Source organism: Nothoprocta perdicaria, unplaced genomic scaffold (assembly GCF_003342845.1).
Source record: "Nothoprocta perdicaria isolate Ctin4 unplaced genomic scaffold, notPer1 scaffold_13, whole genome shotgun sequence".
NCBI classification, from domain to species: domain Eukaryota; kingdom Metazoa; phylum Chordata; class Aves; order Tinamiformes; family Tinamidae; genus Nothoprocta; species Nothoprocta perdicaria.
In genome coordinates, this window is record NW_020454427.1 from 8,282,423 (window position 1) to 8,302,430 (window position 20,008).

At 37.3% G+C, this 20,008-nt stretch overlaps 1 long non-coding RNA gene across 1 annotated transcript in view; it reads right to left on the reverse strand.

Annotated features, from left to right (window-relative positions):
• LOC112942542 overlaps positions 1–15,774 on the reverse strand; it is a 28,688-nt gene extending 12,914 nt beyond the window's left edge. The window contains exon 1 of the long non-coding RNA XR_003248404.1: positions 15,719–15,774. This is a non-coding gene — a long non-coding RNA (uncharacterized LOC112942542). The remainder of the gene's footprint in view (positions 1–15,718) is intronic.
• Positions 15,775–20,008: the final 4,234 nt, after the last annotated feature.

Genomic DNA, 20,008 nt, shown 5'->3' on the forward strand with positions numbered 1-20,008 from the left:
TATTTATATTCTGTGACAGAAATTCATATAGAATGCACACGGCTAATTTACCCATGTCCTAATATGAATATGTCGGTCGATGTCACTTGTGATAAACTGTTACGCATTAATATCTTTTCCCTTGCACATGGTTATAATTATATCAGTGAGAGAAGACATTGCTAGGATCTTTAGACACTGTAAACATCTTGTTTTCTCTAAGCATCTTGTGAGAAGAGAAAAAAAAGGAAAAGAATGAGATAGTAAAGCTTAGAGAAAATGGTGAACGTAGTCAGATGAAGTACGAAGTCTTAGTGCTATAGAAAAGGTCAACTTCAGCAAATTATAAAATAAAAAACAAGCAACCATTGTTCTTTGAACAGTAGTTTCCAGTTATCTGAAAACACATGGCCCAGTAGCATATTACAGAAAAGAATATGACAGTAAAGATCTCTGCAGCAGCCCTCTGTAAAAGTCAAAAGAATTTTACCAAGGTAAAGGAGAAGGGAAACAAAAGCAGCTGTACATTGCTAGTATGTTGTGCCATTATCTGGGCAGGTCTTTAACTGTTGTAGACAAACTGACAGAAACTCTATAATCATTTGTCTGTTAATATTTATATACCAGAGTCATTAGGGCTCTTGAGCTTGATAAAAAAATAATCTCATTAATGAATTTCCAATTTTCAGGCAGAAACCATATCCTAAAGCAGAATCTTGACCTAAGTCTGTGATGCATAAGTGAATTAAATCTAGCTAAAAGAATTACTGGGAAATCCCTTCAGGAGAGGAAACACTAGGGTAATGTAGAACAAGCTATGATGAATTTACCTGGTTTTTGCTTCTCTATGTGCGGGAGTTCTAATAGCAGAAGGAGGAATTTCTTCTGCTCTAGAGATGTAATTGCTTTTTGAACCACTATACGTGGAAAAAGCTAAAGCAACTTGGCATTGTTACATTCTGGTACACATCCAAAATTCTCTTTCCAGGATTAGGTAATATTGTACAAGCTAAGGAGACATAGGTAATAATTTTGTGCAGATGGGCCTACAAATTTCAGAAATATATGGTGGAAACAATAAAGACTAGAGTGGGTCTAGTAAATTCAGAATTGCACAGTCCTTCTGGGGCAATGATTCTGCACAGCTTCAGGGGTAAAACAAAGCCCGGGAAAGCAGATTCCACTCTGGAACAAGACAGAAGCATGAGCACAGGCAAACTGAAAAACATGGGGGAAGCCTGAAGGAAGCCCAAACTAAGGCCTGCAGATTTGAGGGAAAGCCCCCGGCGCCTGCGCAGGCTGAGCACAGCAGCTTGCCTGCTTGAGGACACGTAGCCGTAGCCGGCGTCGCCTTCGGGAAGGCTCGGAAAGCAGTGCCGCAGGGGGAAGGGCCCAAGGGTCCCGGGCTGGCCTGCTACGCACTTCTACAAGGAAGGCTCTCAGTGAGCCAGCACAAGCCCCCACCACAAATCACTGAAATAATAAAAGCCACTTCTTAATCTACAGTTTGTAGAGATACAAAATAGCTTTTTACTGTAACATATCTGTATATTTACTTCTCAGATCATTCTTACGATCTTCTAATATCTAGCTATCTAACAAAATGATTATAAGAATGCTGGTGCTTGCATAAATTCCTATTTATTTAGAAGTCAGCAGGCAAAATCGGCATTTAAATTTACACATCCCTGAACACAGAATGTGTGTTGAGGGATCAGAATCAAATCAAAGCTCTAAGTCGCAATATCAGAACAGGCTAAGCAAACTGAGTCTGCTTATCCACCGAAGTTAGGAAGACTGGGTGTTAATAATCCAAAGCTGAAAGAAACATTATAGAAAACAGATTTTGTTTTGGAGAAAAGGAAGTTTTACATAATATTACATTGTTTTCTCACAGGAAGCTACTTACCGTATAATTTTGATGTCTATACAGAGCGACTTTATACTTTGGAAGTTGTCGTTTTAATCAGCTTTAAATGAATAATATATATTTTGTCATTACAGTATAATGAAAGCTCCCTAAATCATAAAAGCTCACAGAGAAATCGAAAAAAATGGGTATGCAGTCCATTTTATTTACAGTATAATTAATTATTGTACTTGGTACAGTAGTACACCTTTTACAAGTCCATAGCTGAAGTGAGATCTTGGATAAATAAGGGCTATCCAATGAATTGTCTGGATACATTATTTATATTTACAAGCTATTGATGACCTTATAATTCATAGGGGAAGCAAGACCACAAATGAGTTTGCAAATGGCATCAATACATAGTAAAAATAAATAATGTATCCAGGTAGAGACTCTGTGGATACTTGTTTATTATACAGTAGAGGTTTTAATACTAGTGCACATTTCCACACATATCTGAGACTTACATGTTAAAATACTAGTTTTTATGTCTTTGTTTCTAACTTGCTTTTTTTTTTTCTCATCATATTTCTCCTTGACAGTCTTTGAATGTGCTTTTATCATAGAAGCGATTTTCACCTTTTACTGGCTTCTTCTAAAATGTCTATTTCTCTGGAACTAACACACATGTTGACTTTTTCTTTCAAGTAATTAAACATACCCTTAACATGAAACATATCCCCATGTGATTGCAGTGAAATGACTCATATTTTTAGAGATAAGCAAATGCATCAAGGTTTTCAGTGCATGACTGTAATTTACAGAGCACTTGCCATTAAAAGTTCATGATTCTAACACTTATCAATCCAAATAAATGAAAGGTTGCAGTGTTTCCTTAGCCCTAGGGAGAGCAGCAATAACACAGCCGATACACTGTGACATATTTCAAATGAAGGCCTTTTCCAAGAACCTTTAAAATTCCACCTGACAAATGTAAAAAAGATAAAAGAAAAATATTTGTTGTCTTTATGGACATATTCTCTTTGCTAGGTAATACTTTAAAATTATGATGCTTAGCTGAGTGTTTATTAACATCTTTGATTCCAGCATGTCATATGAGTAGAAATAGAATATTGCACATACATTTCTTCTTTAAAAAAGTAGTTATTAAGATTTGACAGGGAAGAGAGGTAATTTAACAGTTACTATTTAATGGCAGAAAAAGTGGTCTTGGCCTCTGAATTGCTAAAGCAAAAAATATGAGAACATGTTAACCTTAAATATAATTTTCTGACTACAATTCTTATCAACACTGTGGTCATTGCTCCCTCCTCTGGGCTATGTTTTCAAAATTTACCACTTGGAGGAGAAGCAAACTCTCTCTCTCTTTTTTTTTTTTTCTTTTTTATTTTTTTATTTTTTTATTTTTTTATTTTAATTCAGAACATGTTCCAACACAGAATGCTACATAGAAACTGCACTGGCTTCTTCTCTTCCTTTCCTCAAATCTAACCTAAAAAGGTTTAGTGCACTGATTTATCCAATGTGCAGTGCAATTTGCTTTTTTAAAGGAATGCCAAAAGATCTTTCATGAAGATGAGTTTTGATTTGACCCTCTTCATTACAAACCTTACCTTTTCCTTTTTTTTTTTTTTTTCCTCTCTCTTCAGTAAGTACAACAAATGAGATTATATCAGTGCACTTATTGGCTCCTTGTCTCCTTCAGGACCATGAGTCCACCATAGTTAGAACAGTATAGTGAGTAAAATCAAAGCCAGCTTTTCAGTTGTGTACTAAAGGGTCCCTCAGGAACAGCTTTAACTTAAATATTGACCTGGATATGCAGTATAATCATCTGTCCTGAAAACACAAGTTGGTTCTATGCAGCCCAACCTTTATGTAAAGCTATGCCATGTATTTTCTGCCTGAGCACATCCTTAACACTTTGGCATCCTCCTGAAACACCTGTGTATAATCTCCTTCCATGTATTTGCTACTTTCCCTAAATCTGTCTTAGATTTCTCTGTCCTGTTTCACTCTCTTAGATAAAAATCACCTTTGTGATGAATCCAAGCAAAAATCTCCGTATTCTATAAAGACTGGCCTGAAGTGCCTGTCGTATTACATAAACATAATATTTTTTCAAACTGCCTACTCTTGTACTCTCACCTAAAATTTCATCTGTATCACTACAAACTTTAACTGGCATTTAAAGATTACTTACTACATAAACTTTGCAGTGACATCAATACACAAGATTACATACCTATACATGCAGCATTAGCTCAAGAACATAAAGAAAGAAAATCTTATTACTGTACCTTGGAAGGTACCGAAAAATATAATTACAGTAATTCTTCATAATATTACATGTTATATAAGTGTAATCATTCCAAGAACGATTGAGGGACTATTTATCGCGTACCCTATTCCTCAAGTGGCTTCCCAGGAAAGAGTGCATGAGCAGGATGAACCCCTAGCAACCCTATTCTGCAACATGCTCTCAGATTTCAGCAGATTATACCTCAGGGACTTCCCAGGCAAAAGTGACTTTATTGTACTGAATAATTGTTGATAGTCTATTATTTTCCCAGCTGGCTTTTGAACCATATAAAATTAAGTTTAGAAGTGTGTGTGTGTATATACACAGACATGCAAACTGCAGAGAGTATACTGAATTGGGCTGATGTAAGCAGTCCTTATTCCAATTAACATGCCAATTAAGTTAAGATGCCTTGCGTAAGCCTTAGGAACTCTATTCTGTAAGTCATTTATGAAGGCAAGGACCTAATAGGCATCTCTCCTCAAGTTTTCCACATATTGCAAAGTAAAAAGCAATAAATGAATGACAAAACCATTCAGTAACAGTAATTATAGTAATTACAGTATAGTAATTCGACTACTACCTTGTTGCCTGCTCAGCTTTTTAACCTAGACTAGTTCTGAATAGCAGCTGCGAACTGCTAAATATCTTCAATACACTACATATGAAAATCAAAAATCCAAATTCCTCCAATATGTACTGCAAACTACTTCAGAGTCTACTCAGTCTTTAGATGGTACTACCTTTCTTATTAAGATGGAGAAAAACGTTGGCAAAGATTATTCTACTTGCAAGTGGTACTAAAGCTCGAATTAAATACAGCAACGGTATCACATTTGGTACAGAGATGAATGCTTCCATACAAGAAATGTAGACTAGACTAGAGGGAGAGAGGACTTTTCAGGCTGGAAAACAGACCACTGAGTGGAAATGTGATTCAAGTTCCTGGGTATGGACATAGATGAATTCTCTGTTTCTTTTTGATAAAAGATAAACTATGAGGCATCAAAGAAAGCTAGCAGGCCTCACATTCAACAGTTAAGTAAATACAGAGGTGAGATTGTACTATTAAATACAAAGAAGACATCTCTAATGCAGGAAGTCTGGAAATAGTTAAGTTTTGTCACGACACAATGCTAGAAAAAGTAGAGTTTCCAGAAAACAAGGCACTTGAGGAAGGTCAGCAAAGTCACCTCAACTGAGAAGATACTGTCATTACACTTAGGAAGGCCCAACTGCATGAACCATAACCATGCAAAGCTGCACAGAGGTTTGTTTATTCTTACTTACGTCAAGCTTTATTTTTGCATTATGGAACCATGATGTGATTTTAGATCTGTGCAATGCAATTGCTGATTCTAACTGCTCAGATAAAATTGGAGTGGGGTGGTATGCATCAAGAATATGGCATGGATTATTGCAGTGCAAATGACTTCATGTATATACTGACTATTTATGTTTAAATAAAGACTTTTCACAATCATTCATCATACAAGTTCTTCGTGGATGTGAAACATCCATTTTGTCTGTCCAACTCAACATACGTTCAAGCACAGTCTATAGGTTTCTGCATTCACTAACTTCTGCATTATCTGATCTATTCCATAATACTATTGCCTTCAACAACCAAGAAATGACTAAGCTTACATTACATCATATATATATAAGCATTAGGAGCCTGAAAGTAACTATAGCTCTTTTATATCTTATTCCAAATGAAATGCAGGTACTCTCAGCCATCTCTGAAAACAGCTTTTTGGAAATGTAGTTCTGCTGCAAGTTCTTAGTTGTTACATGCTTTACCATTAGGCTTGGGTCTTGATTTTTGCTTGTCTTTGCACTACGTTTTTTAAGTTACATGTTAAACCTAACTGAAAAAATCCATGTACAATAACATGTTCTTCATTTTCAGGTGTTCTGCAATACAGATGACGGATCTAAACTATCTGCACTAAATCCATAGTTCACTTCACTTTGTTTTTTAATTTTCTGAACAAGCAGCTCAGTGAGACTAAGATTTAACCCCCTCCCCCATACACAAGTATGGGAATGTGATCCTGTTAGTTACAAGCAATCAAATTCTGACTTCTGCTGAGGAACATTTGAGCAAATCTCACTAAAACACTAGCAGGAATATATTGAAGACAGAAGAGAACTGGGCCACTTGTTAATTAAAATTGCCTCTTTGGACAATATGACAAATGTATATAAACACTTCCATGGACTTTACCGCTGTGCCCCTGAAGTCTATTGATGTTACAGTGAGGTTTAAAAGGTGCAGATGGAAATCAAGATAAATCTATTCTAGAAATAAAGAAGAGCCACTCACATCCATTCTGAGACAAAGGAAAATGGGCAAATTCTTTGTGAATTATGTTCTTTATAAAATATTTACTCAATCTCAGCATAAACAAACTTACACAGGAATGCATTTCCTACCACACATGCAAGTGTGTCAGTACACTCTGTTGTGACCTATGGCGATGCTGCAGCAGCTTAACATTACGAAAACTGATTTATTTGAGGCTCGGACAATTTATAGAGAATCTAACCTTGCCACGCAGGTAAAAGTACTTGCCCTTGGCTATTACTTAGCCCAACCACAGGGCTTTCTAGAAACAGCCACAGCATTATAAGTGTCAGCTCATGGCTAAATCAATGTTTATGCATGATGTACCTTTGAATAGCAAACACTTGCTGCCTGCAAGCTAAACAATGTTTTTATCTGTTTGCCTATTTCTGGTCCTTCAACCACAGCACAGGGTGTTGCAAATCGCATTTAGTAACAATTATCTGCAGGAATTTTGCGAAGAGGAAAGTAGCATGATTAATGAGAAGTGACACGCCGAGATTACTTTGCTGCGCTGGTCTCCTTGGTGAGCGGTGACTCCGCTGAACTGCGGCCCGACCTTTGCTACTTTTAACGAGGTCACCGTGAATGCTAAATGCTTGAAAGATTAGCTCCTACAAATGTTCCCTATTACTTAATGAGGCTGCCACTAATGAACTGCAGGTAGCCAATTAAATATAATGATACAGTTCTCACCTCTGAAACAAAGGTTGAAGAAAAAACAAAAGATGACATGCTTCCTGTCAAGGTGTTCAAATCACAGCCTCAAAACTCTGACCAGCGTGTGTTATCCCTGGGCGCAGGTAATTAGGGTTTAAATCAGGATGAACAGAGTTGTCCAGCTTGGAGAGAGCTGGGACCCTGCTGGCCATGGAACTATTGCTGAGGAGCTGTGATGGCACCAGCTCCTCCTCCCTGGTCGCAGGGTGGCCCAGTGTCCTGCACTTGGCTGTAAAGGCGGGTGACATTTTTTATAAGTCCTGAAGCTCTTAAAGTAATTCTGTTGTCACAGGACTGCCTGACGTAGCAAAGGACTGTAAATGTGAGATAAAACTTGTGGTAAATATTTGTAGAACAAAACTACTAGGAGGGTTAAATACACCATGTATACACCATGTCTCATTAGCTGCTCATTAGCGTAGATAAAGGTGAGAGAACAAAACTGAGAAGGGAAGTTCGAAATGAGACCAGAAGTTACAGAAGACTTCTGCAACACACCAGAACCGAAGAGGTTTGTTGGACTTTGCTCTTTTAAATGCAGAAAGTCCCATTCCTTACTTGTGCTGAACCCTCTCGATTTTCTGCCTTTTGCAAAGGCCAATATCCCTGCCGCTGTCTGGAATGCCTGCCCAGTTTCCCCGGATGGGAGGGTGGGGTGGCACAGGTCCCCAGCCAGTAGCCTGGGCGGCAGCATTAATTAAACAGCAAATGTGAAAGGCAAAGATGTGAAGCTGTGACCTAGCACTGATGCCCCCCACACAGACATGAATAATTTGTTTCCATTGATCTGCAGAGTAAGAGACAGACTCATTCAGGACAAAACCAAACAAACGGTATTTATCTCACAAGCTTATTTGGTAAGAACCTGCTCCTCTTTGCTCTTCGTAGCAAAGAACTAACCGTGCAGAGGGGACCGCTCTGCAGAAGTCCATAATTACCACTGTCTTTCATGCAAGAAAACCGTTTCAGACCTGGAACACGCTGCTTTGTTTGCCCTGCACCCGGAGCCCACAAAGGTCAGCACGGCTAATCCCTCACTATGTGCACAGCTATAATCAGGGAACGGTAGTGAGTACACACAAGTTCATATTCCATTAGCAGTATTACCTCTCCTGTGCAGTATTTGCTGTCCATACTGCAGATGTATCAAGACAATATTACATAGTGTTAAATGGAGCAAGAAAGCAAACAGAATTAGAAACACTACATGCAAGGGAGCTACAATATTTTCTTTTTCATGAGACTTCAAAATTAGCCTTTCAAATAACATTATAGTTTGTGTAAAATTATATCTTATCTTCCCTTTTTTAAAAAAAATCTAAGAATTTACATTACTGTACATGAGAACAAATATTTATTATCATATGAAAAGCAAATGTTTACATGGGCCTTTACACAACAATGGTTAAAAAGTAAAATAGAAAATGTATTATAAATGATAGTAAAACGTCTTTTATGTTTTACTGCCCCAAAGGTAGCAGCTAGAACTGCGCAGAACTGCTGCTGTCACAGGGTTCTCACAATTTGCCTTTCTAGAGACCTCCAACAATTTGTTCAAGTTGTAGGAAAGATTTGTTCTTCAAGTTGTAGATCAAATGATGAGAAACAGCTCTGAGGCTCTTAACCAGGAAATCTATGTTCACTGTGCCTAACATTAAGAATAAGCATCTAAAAATCTGTTAAGGAGTTCAAGCTCTCTAACTTTTATACTGTAGCTTCTGAACACACATCTAAAATGTCTACCTATTTTTTTTTTTAGTAATTTACCTTAAGATTTAATTGAAAATAAAGACTCAACGTCCATAGCTTACTTCACAATTTGATGTGGATCAGCTGATAAAATTATTCCAAATCTCTCTCCTTCCAAGCCTAACACTAACAAATACTAAGTTATTCTAAGTACCAGTGGACAGATATCAAGGGCACACATTATTACACTTTGCTGTTACCTTAACTAATAACAACTACCAATTACCGACTTTAAATAAAAACTGAACATGGACAATTTAATCCTAAATGTGCCTCATCTAAAGCACATGCATATTTCAAGGTAAATTATAATGGAAATAGCTTTAGAACTTGAACGTTGACTGCCGCTGAAAGTCTATTAAGATACCTTCTTTGCATGCTGAACTGCTAGTTTTTATTATAGATCACAGTTTTCTATTGTTACTACGTACAATAAACACTTATTCAACAATTATTCTTTTTTTTTTTGAGGACTGCTTGAATATTTTCATGTGAGACATTTTCACATTGTTGATTCTAACTGTGATACCTTACCTCTTAATACATTTAACAATTTGCACATAATGGTTCCAAAGGAACTTGAAAACGACAGTAAATCATAAAATTCATTTTGCTTCGCATCAGTTCATTAATCCATGCTCCAACTAATCACCTCATTTCAAAATTCAATAAGCCTAAATACCTGGATTTATGATGCTTTGTCAAAATTAACAAGGGAATATCAACAATGTGGAATTAGAAGTCTATTTCAACTTAAAGACAAGCACCTAGTTGAAAACAATTAAAAAGACTCCGCAGCAATAATTATATCCATAGTGTTAGCAAATAAAATAAATTAAAACTGATTTTATTTCTGCTTTGGGAGATTGCAGGAAACACTAAAAAGCTTTAATTTAGTCACTTAAAATAATGAAGCCAAAGTAAAACTTCAAAGGGAACGAAGTAAACTTAGAGCACCAAGTATTCTTAATTGTACATAAAATGTTCATGTAGCTGGATGTTTAGAAGTATACTATTCCTATGTATTTTTCTACAGCTATACTGGATCTCACACTTTTCAGTGATAAATAATACATTGCAGAACTATACTTAAGAGAATGTAGTGTTATGTGTATTATATCTGTATTAAAAAAATGCAAGCACATTGTGTTTATCTGGACTCAAAACAAGTTTAGAATTCTTTGTTTTTAAATGAATTAACTACTGCATAAGCACTGGCATATTTTTAAGCCACACTTTGAGGCACACTCTTTAGTTACAAGTTCTTCAAGTCTGCAGATCTGCATTTATGTTTGGCATTAAATAGAAACTTTCGTTTTATTTGGGGACAAAGTTCTGACAAATACAAGAATTTTGTTGTGTAAATTAACATTCAGTTTTCAGATTTCATTTAGCATCTACCTATAAGCAAAACTGTATGCGAAGTTAAAAAAAGAGGCAGCTAGGAGCACACAGCTCTTACGTTGTAGGTCTGCGCGTGAACATGTGATATAACTTCTCACAGAAGGTTTTAACAAAGTACCAGACACTTACAATTACAAAAGGTCTATAGTCCTCCGTTACCCCTTAATTAAGTGCTTAGAAAGAAACAATCAGATGCAAACCAACAACTGCTAAGAAGAGACCATGCCAAGATGAATAACTTTATCATTTATTCCTATAACTGTCAATCCCGAAAAGGCTGATTTTTTAGTATAACTCATAAATCACAGGATAGAGTACCTTTTTCAGTGATTTATGTTAGCACTCATCAATGATTTACTAATAAAGTATTTCCTTTCTCTTTCAGGGGTATTTTGACTTCCTCTTTCTGATTAATCTCTCCAAATGAGCAACGTTCCTCAGAGGGGTGTAAGAATTTCACTGAACGTGCATGCATACAGCCAGCTGCACTCAGACATTTCACCTACATATTCCTAGGATACAATTGTTAGTTTAAAACCTTGCATGCAGCTCAGCTACGTCTTTCTGCTTCCCTTATGGAATATATGATTTTTTCTAATGAGCCATAAACAATGCCATTTTCCTTAATAACCTGTTCTATCTCCATTCAACCAACAGTATCCTCAGTTTTTACCTCCTGTATACAAAGAACAGATACACCAAAGCACTTCAATGAGATCCCTCAAATAGTCTGACACTGCATTTGAGAAAACCTGTGAAAGTATCTCCAAGTACAACGTGCTAGCGTTAAACTCCAGATTTTAGATGACGACAAAAGATGACAGTTTTATCGGGGCTTATATCAGGTTCTCGTACATCACATCAAGATTCTAGTCTTGCTGTCCCAGTGCACACATTTGGGAAAGTACCAGAATTTGTAGCTTTGTTATGTGCTTTTATAATAAAGGTTTTCCCTGTGCTATATTACTATGTTCTTTTAAAGTATTTAAATGTATTAGATATGCTAGCATATAGATTGATATCTCTACATATGCACACAGATGTAGAAAACAGAGGCAACTTCTCAGTGGATTTATCATGATTTTAAAATTGAAGCTCCAGCCTTGTATTTGGGAAGGAAAAAAAAAAAAAATACAGTTTGATCTCCCTGATAGTTCTTACTGAAAAAAAAAAAAAAATAATCAAAATTCTTTGACTGAACAGGATGAAAACTGGTACTTGGGCAATGAAAATATTTGAATGAGTCTTAACTAATGCTATGTCACCTTCAAGGGACAATCACATCCTTCGCATGCCTTAATTTCAGAATTCAAATCAAGGCCAAATGAAGTTTCTTAAAGTATGTCCACAAATATTTCTATATTAAAGTGCCATTGTTTGCTCAGCTAATCTTTCTGGCAGGAAGTTCTGGAACCTGTACAAATACTATTTAAAACATTTAATGTTTTAAAAATTCTGAAGGACATTTTTTCCTTAAAGAAAGCAACTGCTATGTGATCATCAAGTAGGGGTAAACCTGGAACTCTTTTTTTTAAATGTTTTTACATGAACCTTTCAGGGCATCCTTCAGAAAAACAAAACAAAACCAAAAACCTGACAGGAGAAACGCTGCAAAAACATCTCTCTCTCTCTTTTTTTTTTTTTTTTTTGCGCACACTTTTGTTTAGGTCCCAGCACAGTGAAATATCTGGGGCAAAACATACAGTACTCTAGCAAGTCCCAAGTTAAACATCCGGCCATATATTGAAGTCTCAACTTTTTTGCCTCACAAAATTTCGCTTTCACATAAGGCAAATTTCAGACTCCAACGCTAAGGCTCAGGCGCTTTTGTACTTGAAAAGGAACGTAATTAAGAAAAGGCAAGCAAGGCGAGCAAGGCCAGCACCACGAGCAATGTGTGCCCGGGACGGGAGCGCGCTCGGGTCTGTCTGCGCACCGGCGGCTTGACCCACCACGCAGCTGGGCGCGCTCCGCTATGAGGCACATCATTGAGCCATTGATGGAGAGAAGCCAAGGAGGATTGAGCGCTCTGAAAAGGACAAGTGGCTTGGAAACAGAAATGATAATCCTTGTGTTTTTCAAAAACTGTCCAGCAACTTGGCTCTCCTGTGATCTCCCGCTCAGTGGCTGATGACATGCTTTTAAATCCCGGGTGCCGCAGTTTCTCCTGACTGCACACATGCACACATTGTCACAGGTCCCTCCTTCAGAAAAAGGAGTGTTATCCCATTGTCCATTTTACAACAGGAAATGTTGAAGTCAAGATGCTCAGTGGACCAGGGTGACATTTATGGGTCAAGATGCACATTCAAATGCAAGCTGATTTTCGCAGCAGGGATGTGAGACACAATGACACCTATAAGCAAACCCCTGAGCACTGGTTCTGAACAAGCTCTTTTTTTTTCCTCCACAGGACAGAGCATATCAGTTGGTTTCTCTCAGAAGAAAGTAACTTCACTTTGGGTGATTTCAGTTATGTGAAAGGGGAGAAGGCGGCTTTGAATTTCTATCACCCACTTCGGGGGAAAAAGGAAAAAAAAAAAAGTAATGAAAACTTACTTCTGTTATTTGCACTGTTGAGTCAAGCTGCAGAAGAGAGTCAGGCACTTTGTGACTTAGCCTATGAATTCTCTGCCATTTAGCTGTTGAATCTGCACCTTGCTGCTTGGTCCTGCTCACAGAGAGGCTTTAGCAGAAGGCCTCCTGCTTCTGCAGGGGACCAGCTGCTGGTGACACTCTCAGGGAAAGCCTTGACCTGCTCCTTACCTAAGACAGTTTAGGGAGTCAGAAAACAGGGACATGCAGTTGCCCTGAACAATTCTCTTACCTTTTTTTATAAAAGAACTTCTAAGGCATTTTTAAGAAAAGAAATTAAGGGATGAAATACCAAAAATTTGCTAGAGATAAAGAGTGGTCACTAAACCTTCATTTTTTGGTATCCTGTTTTAACTTGGTGTTTTGTTCGTTCAAAAAGCAGCAGAAAGATTCAAATAATATTGATAAGGAATGTTGTCAAATGAACAACTGGTAGGGGAAAAATTATTGCAATGGGAAGTTAGCTTAGGAAATACTTATTAGACCTTCATTCCATCAGGAACGTTATCTTCCACTTAGCATCTCACATGACGAGTAGCCCCTGGGACTGATTTTGGAATCAAGGCCTAAGTGTACCGAATACCAAACTAACTCTAGGATCTACGGGTCCAGTTCTTAAACTCCTTTTGGAAATGAGGCTCCAAATTCTCTCAGTAAGAGAATTTTGGTGAACTTGAAACACTTCAAAAAAATATTAAAAGGTCTATATTCTTTGAAGGTTAAACTTTAATAGCTGGCATAATTCCAATGTATACTAAAAACAAACAAACAAAAAACTGTGCATGGATTTTATCCTCAATAACCATCTTTTTCTCCTCTCACATATACTCTTTTTAATGCAGAAGTATTTATTGTACGAGGCCAATATTGACCATCTTATAAGGTTTTTTTTAAATTATCTTTCCTCATTTAACTCTGTAAGGTCACAAATTTTCTTTAAAAGTATTTAGATCTATGCAAATAAACAAGAAAGTCATCAAGAGATCAGCTTTTTCCTGCTGCTTGCATTTTTTGCACCATTTCCACATTGCTGACATCTTCATTTTTTAAATGAAGATAATGTATCCTTTAGTTTATTCTGTTTTCACTCTACTATATGTGCAATATTTCAGTGGTCTGTGAGCCTTAGATTAATAAAACATTAACAGATTTTATCATCATTTTTGAAGACATGTTTTCTTTCTAGTCAAACAATCAAGAAATGTGGAAGAAAAGAAATTTCATTTCTGAGAATATTTGAATGTGCAACTTGGCAGCATACTTTTAAAGATTATGAATGAAATCTTCAATATGATCATGAAATCCAATGTAAGAGAAGAAAAATGAAAAAAAAAACCCACCAAATCATTTCAGACATTCAAAACTCACAAAAAGTAACTTAGATCACTGTTGCAAGATTATAACCTGCTCCTAGTTCCACTTTCATAAATAGAAGACCTTTACTGGAGTACTTTTCCCTCCCAACATAAAGATATTAATTAGACACTCAGAAACTCAAACAAGGAACTCTTAAGCAGGTGATTACTTTCCCTAAAGAAAACTTACAGGATATAAAATACAAATAATCTCTTTTAAAAATAATTAGATCAGGAAATGAGGGATAATCATGTTGGCAGCATAATTCTTTTTTCTTAGGGGCTGAGAAAGATGTCATATAGGAGGCATTCCTGAACAAATTCCATTACAGATTAAATGACATTGCACATTTGAAATCTAAAGAATCTTTCATAGTTTAAGATGTCCAAACGTCACCGCTTCGATAAAGTGCGAACAGGGAGAAGGAGTTCTCTTTAAAGCAGAGACATCTATTACACTAAAAAACAATTCGGAGAGGCACGGGCAAGTTCACAAGTTTCAGAGGAACATTTTAGCAGAACAATGCTGGCCATTTGGAGCTCTGCTGACGACATTTCTGCATAATGCTTATTGGTATGTGAGTCATTTCAGCAGCAAAGTTCAAAAGCCTGGCTGTAACAGCAGTCTTTATTGTACTGAGCTTGCAGAGAACAGTAAAACTAGTTTGCCCTCGCACAGCAAAGGGCACAGTGACTCAGAAGAATATGCACAGTGTTTCTACTCGGTTCATTTTCATTTGTCTCTCCTAAACAAAAACTCTCAATCACTAAAATGTCATGACAAGTCAGACAAATGGCAGCAATTCCTTGGAAACTATGCTTAAAAAAAAATAAAAATCAAGACTCATCAGAGAAACACCCACTAACAGATGGCAAAATTTTCTAGGATTTAGACTGTGCTTTTGTACGATAGGCTCAACCTCTTACAAAAGAAGCAGAACAAAACAACCCATAGAAAAAAAAAAGGTTTGTATTAATTTATCCTGTCGTTCAAATTCACACACACAGTACGGTCTCAAAATCCCAAAAGGTACATCTTCATATACACTCATCTTGCTTGACAGTGCACTGATAGACTGGGTTGGTCAACCACCCTCATATTTTGTGGACACTTCCTGTACGTTTCATTTACTGCACCCTCACCCCTTTCAAAACAAAATCAGTAGGTACATTTAATTATAAATTAGACATCCATTTCATAGAGATTAAAAACCATCCCTGCTTCAGCATAATGAAAACATTACTTCCAGAAAAAATATATAGCTCTTCTCCCAAATCTGGAAGGCACTTGGGAGGGAAAAGAAAATGGAGGCCAAGATTCCTTTTGGCAGAATGTCAGCACCTGCAGGGGCCTGCAACACAGACAGAAATTCTTTTGCCTTAACACCTACCTGTTCTTACTGGGTCCTTCTCAAAACACAAGACATCAAGTATTTTAAACATTAAAATAACTTTTGGTAATTTTTATAGCACATTCTTTTATAGCACATTTTATAGCACAGGCAAATAAACCTCCCATGCAGCTCCTAGAAGGACTGAACTCCCAGACTGCTCAGAGGGTGTAGGGGAGCTCCAGGTGATGCCCATCAAGGCAGCTAAGAGCAATTAATACAACACCTGCAGGTTTTTGTTCCACGGCTTCCCCTTGTGACCACACTCTCTGCCTTCTAGGATGGTTAGAGCAGCAATTTCCCAGAACAGAGCAAACGGGGATGCAGATGGCAAACTTGCTACAGCCTCAATCCCTTGTGGGCACTGTTAGCCAAAAGGGTAGGAAGTGACACCTGCTTGCACCCGCTCCCTTCCAGATGACCCCATACATTGCAGTTATTAGCAGATCACTGCATACAAATTGTGACTGACAAATTTACGTCAAATCATGATGTAAATGACATGTCACCACTCAACCCCATTAGTGCAAGAAAACAAGGCTTTTCTAGGAACAGCATCTGGGTTACATTTAGGGAAAGATGAGCTCCATATAACTATTATTAGATGTAATGACTTGGAAACCATAAACTACAAAACTAATGAGAGAAAGTGTATGCGTATGTGTGCAAGCACACTTGCCACGTAATGGTTTTGGAGACAAGGAGGAAAACGTGCTTCATTTGTGGACTCAGGAGCACTCACCAGGGTTTCAGTACACTTCTAGCCAGGTTGCACACAGCCAAAATTGTCTTGTAATTAAAACTGTATCTTTAGGACAGTGATAGAAACAAATTCAGTAGTCTGACATCTGCCTTCCTATTTGTAAACAGCTTATACAACAAGGCAAACATATTTAGCTACTAAAGGATAACCTACTGATGTATCATCAACGGTATTTTACTTGTGGTAAGGAGGGTAGGAGAGATGGTTATATCAGTCCTCAGCCCCTCACCCTTCCACTACCATCCACCACCCCTTTCTGCTTTGTACTGTGTTGGGTGGACTCCTAACGCTTGGCAAGGCAGCCAAACGACTCCTTATTCCAGCCGGCCGGAAGAGCAGCTGGGGAATTAAGTGGTTTGTGTTGACACTGCTAAAATAACCAAGGGCACTAACCACAGGCATTATCGCAGGAAAGGTTGAGGTGCGCCTCCTCAATAATTACAAAGAAAATACAATCAAGGTACATACAAAAGTTACCATAGTATTTTGTTTATGACCCATTCTGATTATCTCTTTAGTCTCTGATTCATATGACATTCGGACAAAAAGAAAAAAAAAATCAATTTACATGTTATATTTTTCTACCAGTTTTGCACAATCCTTGCGAAGTCCTTGTCACAGTACCTACCAGTCCTGTCACAATATGAGCAATTTCTCTTGCCAGGGAGGGCTCTAATACACTGTATTAATCTTTCTTGCTCTGCTCTTCTGGCAAAATAAACACGATCTCCTGGCAGCTTCCCTGTCATATGAAGAAAGGCAAGACAACAGCTCTGGGGGATGTTTCTTTCTTAAAGGTCTGCCTTCCAAGCAGCTCAGAAAGTTTTCCCTGCACGCAGAAAGTATTTGAGCTATCACAGAATCGTGTCTCCTTAATCTACGGCTTAGAGGCAGTTTACAAAGGGCACATTCCCTTCCGGATATGCCTGTAATTCCCATTATCATCAACGGGGGTTATAAGCAAGTAGTAACAAAGAATAAACCCTTGTGTGTCAGCACTGCCCCTGTTTAACAGTGTCTAAATTCAATACCAATGATTTGACAGTTTTACGTTCAATATATTCTGACTCATTTGAAATTCAGTTTGCACTTAACTAATGAAAGAGTACATTTTAATCCTCCTAACCAAAGCATATGAAACAGCCGTTGGTGCCTGAGCCAAACCCCACAAAAGTTAACGGGAAACTTTCACTTTAGAGAACTTTGGAGCTGTCCCTTAATGAGTAACACACAATTCAGCCTCGCAGAAGAGAAGAAGACTGTACGTGGAATGCAAGGCTATCTTGACACTTAACCTGGCAAAACACAGCTGCTGCTTTGAAAGGTTTTCCATGTATCCTATTCCAGACTTCCAGAAACCATAAATAACATTACACATTACATCGGGATTTAAAACACCAAATTATCTGTGGGAGAGGGAGAAAATATTAAGAAAATTTGAAATATTGCTTTTTCCCAGTGTGCTGTGTCCAATGTTTATTCAGGCACAACCCTTATTACACTTCTTAAAAATATAATATTAAAAAGACCTCAGAAAGGAACAGATAAAGGAAAATCAAAGAATGGGCAAATGTTTGTTAGGCATTTGTATCAGGAATGTGGAGCTTTTTCCCTGAGACAAAAATGAGGCAGGGAGGAATCTGTCTACGCACTGTATTAGAAAATTAGAACAGACTTTTCTGCTATTTGGGGAGAAGTCAGTTGTTTTTGGTTGTCAATAAATACAGCTGTTAAAGCGGCAATGAGGCCACATCAGAAAGGAACACAGTAAGATTCTCACCAAATAAGCAGGAATGCAGAACTCATCTCTTGGAGACGGACTTGCCATCTCAGTGTAATATGGGGCAGGGCTCCTTTCTGCTAACAGAGATCCACAGATTTGATGCAAAGTGTTTCTACTAAGATGCTGCTATCATCTGCAATATAGGTAGTACCGCTGATAATCTTATTTGATGTTTCACACAAATTTTGCCTCTATTTTAGAAGGCAAATAAAATTTTCACTGGCTGAAAGTTAATACTACTCTTTAAATGGACAGTTATCACTCTGTGCCTTCAAAGGAGAGCTCTCGATTCAATTCTGTTTAAGTAATTCCTTCATTCCTTTAAAAATACTGAATTTATCTTTTCATAGAGAACATTACCTACTCATGTTAGGAAATCACTGTCTATAAATTATGTACAGCAAATAGTAGTGTATAATAGCTCTACTTAAATAAATATGTATTATTTATAATGTCACAGGTGAAGTACTAAAAGAAATGATACAGTCTGCCAAGAGACTACAAAAATAACTCATCCAAAATGCAGAACATTTGTAGTACTAGATTTTTTTCACCTATTTGGATATTTTTAGTAATAATATAATAAAATATTCCAAAATAAACACTGCATTATTAATATTTTATTTGCCTTACAGCTGCTAAGGCATAAATTTGTGATTTAAATTCTGTACTCTCCTTACAATACATACAATGCAGCTGATCCAGGTAATTAATATTACCTCTTAAACTGATAGATTTCACTAATGTTACCAAATCTTCTCCCAATCTGCACCAGGTGAGGCCATGACAATGTGGCCTAGTGAGGCTTAGCACTTCCAAGTGCTTCTATTTCTAAATCAGTACTGAAAACCAAAGTAAACCATGCAGTATTTAATGTTTTAAAATTAAATCCAACCAATATTTTTGCTCCACATTTCTGCTGAAAAACTTAGCACTGTAACAGAACAAGGCACTTTTTCCAGCATTACCATTTTTTCACACATATGCCCCCAAAAAGGTTTCCTAATTTAGAGCTTAGGAAAAAAAAAGTATGTATTTATCCGTCTGCTCACTAAAAACATTTGCTCATTAATTAGAAGTGTGTAATGCCTCATTCATTCAAATAGCAGAAATCCATAAATTCAGTATGGAATCCATAAATTCAGCTGCTTGGAATTAGAAAACTCATAAATCAGCCTTCACTAAGACAACTCTTAGCTATACAGCTATAGAGCTCTTAGCTCTTAGCTATATATTTTATAACTAATACTCCATTTGATTTTACTTACATTAATAAGCTAGAGCCTTAGAAGCAACAATAGATGCAGAAGCAGAAAAGCAGATTATAGTTTTATCAAGTTCTTTTGAAGATCTCTTTCATTAGTTTCTTTCTGGTTGCTAACGCCCTTAAAAAATAGAGGGCTCAAGGTCTGTTATGGCAATCTGCAGGTATCTCTCCAAGTTCTTGGCAGATCACTACAGGCAAGCAAAGCGATGGAAATCAATCCATGCAGAATTCGATGTGCACATCTGGAGGTTCCCAGATCTGCCATCTTCAGTGTTCAGCCAATCACTTACCCAGTATCTAAATTTAAAAACGTGCTATTGGTTCAAGGTGCCTTATTCCGGATGCCAACCGCACAGCAAGATATTTGGTAGTTTTCCAGCTCGATTTTCAGAGATTGGCTGCGATAATTGAGAACAACATTTTCTGAAGCACATTTGTAATTATACTGCTAGAGGACACCATAACAAACAATCCCAA